The sequence below is a fragment of the Triticum dicoccoides genome, chromosome 1A (genome assembly GCF_002162155.2).
Source record: "Triticum dicoccoides isolate Atlit2015 ecotype Zavitan chromosome 1A, WEW_v2.0, whole genome shotgun sequence".
NCBI lineage: Eukaryota > Viridiplantae > Streptophyta > Magnoliopsida > Poales > Poaceae > Triticum > Triticum dicoccoides.
This window is the reverse complement of record NC_041380.1, coordinates 475,822,809-475,829,319: the sequence shown is the minus strand read 5'-3', so window position 1 is coordinate 475,829,319 and position 6,511 is coordinate 475,822,809.

The following is a 6,511-nucleotide window of genomic DNA, read 5'->3' as shown; positions in this document are numbered from 1 at the left end:
AGTGCAACAAAGCTCAGTCACACGTGAAGTGTTTCATGAAGCCACTCCTACTGTGAATGTCTCTGAGTCTGAAGCCAAAGTTGCTAAAGACAATCCGGCTGCATCAGCCGAAGATAATCAAGAATCAAGACAAGAAGAAGAGAGAGTTGACACACCCCCTGTCACTCAAAAAGCTGTTCTCGAGGAGAATGTGTCAGTGACCGACCCTCCTGCTACTGAAGAGGAGGTTGACAACATTAAGGCGGCCACAACCAACACTGCTGAAGCCAATGACGTTGTCATGGCTGACGACAATGTGGTGCCTGAAGCTGATGTTGCACTAGAAGCTAGTGTGCAACCCGAAGCCCATGTGGATCCTGAAGACACTGTTCTGTCTCCTAGGCCTCACACAATTGAACAAGCCTTCGATCATGGACAACTGGTCACTATGAAATGGCCAATCATGGTTCCTCCCATTGCTCTCGGACCACAATATGAATACCATGTGGAGCATAGGCCTCAGGTCCAGAAGCCAAAGCCCGGACTACCAAGATTTCCTGGTGCTGCATCATCACCAGGCTCGTTCAGTGTCAACAGCTTCAGGGCACACAACACATTCTTCGATAGTGCCAAGAACCCATACTCGAAGCCAAAGATCTCATCTGATCGCTTCTAGAGCTTCCCGCAACGCAGTTATTACTCATGTGTCTTATACAATCAAGAGCGGATCTTTCCTCACATGCGCCGGGATTGTGAAGCCATTGCTAGACTGCCTTGTTTGGAAGAAGCCTTAGACTGTTTCAGAGATGTTGGCCTTTGATACGTCTCCAACGTATCTATAATTTTTGATTGTTCCATGCTATTATGTTATCTGTTTTGGATGTTAATGGCCTTTATTTTACACTTTTATATTATTTTTGGGACTAACCTACTAACCCAAGGCCCAGTCAAAATTGCTAATTTTTTTGCCTATTTCAGTGTTTCGCAGAAAAGGAATATCAAATGAATCCAAACGGAATGAAACCTTCGGGAGAGTTATTTTTGGAACAAACGTGATCCAGGGGACTTGGAGTGGACGTCAAGCAATCAACGAGGAGTCCACGAGGTAGGGGGGCGCGCCTACCCCCCTGGGGGTGCCCTCCCCCCTCGTGGCTCAACTGACCTACTTCTTCCTCCTATATATACTCATATACCCTGAAAACATTCAGGAGCACCATGAAACCCTATTTCCACCGCCGCAACCTTCTGTACCCAAGAGATCCCATCTTGGGGCCTTTTCCGGAGCTCCGCCGGAGGGGGCATCGATCACGGAGGGCCTCTACATCAACTCCATGGCCCCTCCGATGATGTGTGAGTAGTTTACTTCAGACCTTCAGGTCCATAGTTATTAGCTAGACGGCGTCTTCTCTCTCTTTGAATCTCAATACAAAGTTCTCCTTGATCTTCTTGGAGATCTATTTGATGTAACTCTTTTGCGGTGTGTTTGTTGAGATTCGATGAATTGTGGGTTCATGATCAAGTCTATCTATGAAAAATATTTGATTCTTCTCTGAAATCTTTTATGTATGATTGGTTATCTTTGCAAGTCTCCTCGAATTATTAGTTTGGCCTACTAGATTGATCTTTCTTGCAATGGGAGAACTGCTTAGCTTTGGGTTCAATCTTGCGGTGCTCGATCCCAGTGACAGAAAGGGAAATGACACATATTGTATTGTTGCCATCGAGGATAAAAATATGGGGTTTATATCATATTGCTTGAGTTTATCCCTCTACATCATGTCATCTTACCTAATGCGTTACTCTGTTCTTATGAACTTAATACTCTAGATGCATGCTGGATAGCGGTCGATGTGTGGAGTAATAGTAGTAGATGCAGGCAGGAGTCGGTCTATTTGTCACGGACGTGATGCCTATATACATGATCATGCCTAGATATTATAATAATTATTCGCTTTTCTATCAATTGCTCGACAGTAATTTGTTCACCCACCGTAATACGTATGCTATCTTGAGAGAAGCCACTAGTGAAACCTATGGCCCCCGGGTCTATCTTTTATCATATAAGTTTTCAATCTATTTTATTTTGCAATCTTTACTTTTAATCTTTATCATAAAAATATCAAAAATATTATCTTATCATCTCTATCAGATCTCACTCTCGTAAGTGACCGTGAAGGGATTGACAACCCCTTTATCGCGTTGGTTGCGAGGTTCTTATTTGTTTGTGTAGGTACGAGGGACTTGCGTGTGGCCTCCTACTTGATTGATACCTTGGTTCTCAAAAACTGAGGGAAATACTTACACTACTTTGCTACATCACCCTTTCCTCTTCAGGGGAAAATCAACACAGTGCTCAAGAGGTAGCAGCCTTCTGCAGTTTGTCAAAGAGCATTGGAATGAAGAGCTTCTGCTGCAGTTCTATGCTACTCTTCACATTCGTGGCTTCAACAGGGATCCGAAGACTTGGGTCCTTGAGTGGATGATAGGTGATGTGCACCATCAAGCCAAAGCTCAAGATATCATCGAGCTTACTTCCCTACCCACTCCAGGTGAATACTATGAACCTGGTTGTCATCTACATAGGAATGCATTGGAGAGCATCTTTCAGAAGCCTGAGCCAAACATGAGTCAGATGCTCAGCATGATGAAGCCACTGCCATAAGACGCTGAATATCCTAAGGAATTCTTTGTTGACGACCCTGAGTATCTGCCACGAACCATTTATCACATTGTTATACGAGCTCTATGGCCCGTCAAAGGACATTCTCTTGCAGCAAGCTTGAAGGCACGATGAATACATTGGTGTTCTATATTCTTAATGGCATCAGCTTCAATGCTCAAGATTTCTTCATCAGGAAACTTGCTGCATCAGGAATTGATCTCTTTGGCCTGAAGTTTTATGCTCCATGGGTGATGCGCTTAATCAAGCTTCACTCTTCTGTCAACTATCAGCCCTCTGCGTGCAACCATCTTATCTTCTTGCCTGAGGTTGATATGTGTGTCGAAGCCATCTACCATGAGCTTGCCAAGGAGCCACTTTATCTTCATAATGTTGATCGCCAAAGCTTCACGCAACCAATTGAAGGAGTTCTTGCTGCTACTCGCGTCTATCCTCTGGCTGGCAATACACGTACACCTCGTCATGCAGCTACTGAAGCCACTGAAAGCACCATTGCTCAAAGGCCTTGGAAGCAATCTCGTGTGCTCAATGACCGAGAGCTTCTCGTGGCCTTGCATCAGAAACAAGATAGGCATCACGACTGAGAGAAGCCACTAGTGAAACCTATGGCCCCCGGGTCTATCTTTTATCATATAAGTTTTCAATATATTTTATTTTTCAACCTTTACTTTTAATCTTTATCATAAAAATATCAAAAATATTATCTTATCATCTCTATCAGATCTCACTCTCGTAAGTGACCGTGAAGGGATTGGCAACCCCTTCATTGCGTTGGTTGCGAGGTTCTTATTTGTTTGTGTAGGTACGAGGGACTTGCGTGTGGCCTCCTACTAGATTGATACCTTGGTTCTCAAAAACTAAGGGAAATACTTACGCTACTTTGCTGCATCACCCTTTCCTCTTCAAGGGAAAACCAATGCAGTGCTCAAGAGGTAGCAAGAAGGATTTCTGGCGCCGTTGCCGGGGAGTCTACGCACAAGTCAAGACATACCAAGTACCCATCACAAACTCTTATCCCTCACATTACATTATTTGCCATTTGCCTCTCGTTTTCCTCTCCCCCACTTCACCCTTGCCGTTTTATTCACCCTCTTTTTCCGTTCCCCTTCTCTTTTCTAGTTCGTCTCTTTTTTGCTTGTTTCTTGTTTGCTTGTGTGTTGGATTGCTTGCTTGTCACAATGGCTCAAGATAATACTAAATTGTGTGTTTTTTCCAATACCAACAATAATGATTTTATTAGCACTCCGATTGCTCCTCTTACCGATGCCGAATCTTGTGAAATTAATGCTGCTTTGCTAAATCTTGTCATGAAAGATCCGTTTTCCGGCCTTCCTAGTGAAGATGCCGCTACCCATCTAAACAACTTTGTTGATTTATGTGATATGCAAAATAAGAAAGATGTGGATAATGATATTGTTAAACTGAAGCTATTCCCGTTTTCTCTTAGAGATCGTGCTAAAACTTGGTTTTCGTCTTTGCCTAAAAATAGTATCCATTCATGGAATAAGTGCAAAGATGCTTTTATCACTAAGTATTTTCCTCCCGCTAAGATCATCACTCTTAGAAACGATATTATGAATTTTAAGCAACATGATCATGAACATGTTGCACAAGCTTGGGAGAGGATGAAATTAATGATACGTAATTGCCCTACACATGGTTTGAATCTTTGGATGATTATACAAAAAAATTATGCCGGATTGAACTTTGCTTCTAGTAATATTTTAGATTCGGCCATGGGAGGCACTTTTATGGAAATCACTTTAGGAGAAGCTACTAAACTCCTAGATAATATTATGGTTAATTATCCTCAATGGCATACTGAAAGATCTACTAATAAAAAGGTGCATGCTATAGAAGAAATCAATGTTTTGAGTGGAAAGATGGATGAGCTTATGAAATTGTTTGCTAATAAGAGTGTCCCTTCTGATCCTAATGATATTCCTTTGTCTACTTCGATTGAGAATAATAATGAATCTACGGATGTGAATTTTGTTGGTAGGAACAATTTTGGTAATAATGCGTATAGAGGTAATTTTAATCCTAGGCCGTTTCCTAGTAATTCCTCTAATAATTATGGTAATTCCTACAACAATTCTTATGGAAATTATAATAAGATGCCCTCTGATTTTGAATCTAATATTAAAGAATTTATTAGTTCGTAAAAGAGTTTCAATGCTTTGATTGAAGAAAAATTGTCTAAGATTGATGAGTTGGCTAGGAACGTGGATAGAATTTCTCTTGATGTTGATTCTTTGAAACTTAGATCTATGCCACCTAAGCATGATATCAGTGAGTCTCTCAAATCTATGAGAATTTCCATTGATGAGTGCAATAAAGAACCGCTAGGATGCATGCTAAAAAAATTGCTTTGTGAAAGCGTGTTCTTCTAGTTTCCATGATAATAATGATGAAGATCTAAAAGTTATTGATGTGTCCCCTATTAAATATTTGTTTTGCAATATGAATCTTGATAATGATGAGACTGGAGATGAGTCAACTTTAGTTAGAAGGCGTCCCAATGATTCAGAGTTTTTAGATCTTGATGCAAAAATTGATAAAAGTGGGATTGGAGAGGTCCAAACTTTACATAGCAATGAACCCAGTATCTTGGATTTCAAGGAAGTTAATTATGATAATTGCTCTTTGATAGATTGTATTTCCTTGTTGCAATCCATACTAAATTCTCCGCATGCTTATAGTCAAAATAAAGCTTTTACTAAACATATCGTTGATGCTTTAATGCAATCTTATGAAGAAAAGCTTGAATTGGAAGTGTCGGTGTTAAAACCGGCGGATCTCGGGTAGGGGTTCCCGAACTATGCGTCTAGGCGGATGGTAACAGGAGGCAGGGGACATGATGTTTACCCAGGTTCGGGCCCTCTTGATGGAGGTAAAACTCTACGTCCTGCTTGATTGTTCTTGATAGTATGAGTAGTACAAGAGTTGATCTACCACGAGATCGAAGAGGCTAAACCCTAGAAGCTAGCCTATGGTATGATTGTCTGTTGTCGTACGGACTAAAACTCTCCGGTTTATATAGACACCGGAGGGGGCTAGGGTTTCACAGAGTCGGTTACAAGGAAGGAGATCTACATACCCGTATTGCCAAGCTTGCCTTCCACGCCAAGGAGAGTCCCATCCGGACACGGGACGAAGTCTTCAATCTTGTATCTTCATAGTCCAACAGTCCGGCCAAAGGATACAATCCGGCTGTTTGGATACCCCTAATCCAGGACTCCCTCAGTAGCCCTTGAACCAGGCTTCAATGCCGATCAGTCTGGCGCGTAGATTGTCTTCGGCATTGCAAGGCGGGATCCTCCTCCGAATACTTCATAGAAGATTTTGAACACGAGGATCGTGTCCGGCTCTGCAAAACAAGTTCCACATACCACCATAGAGAGAATAATATTTCCACAAATCTAATCTGCTGACGTATTCTATAGCGTGTCATCACACCACAACCAGGTCTTTATTCGAATCGTTTTTCATAACCTATCTTAGTGTGTTTCGCGAGGCGGTTTCCTTGGCACGTCTTGTCGAAGCAGAGATCGTGTCCCCTTATTACGGGATTCCTATCAATATGGACATGGGTAACCCAACCGCGCCATCAATTACGGTGCTTGGGGGATAAGCGAGTTTTACCAGGCTGGTGGGGGTGCATAGTTTCGTCCGCCCTTATAAAGGGATAAGGTTTCACCTTTTTCTACCCACGAATTCTTCCTCCTTGCTCATCCATTCTCGCGCACTCGAGCTCCAGCGCCCAAGTTCACATCCTTCTCCTCAACTCTCTCTAAACATGTCCGGAGCGGGAGGCAAGTGGATGGTCTCCTCCGTCACGGAGGGACACAT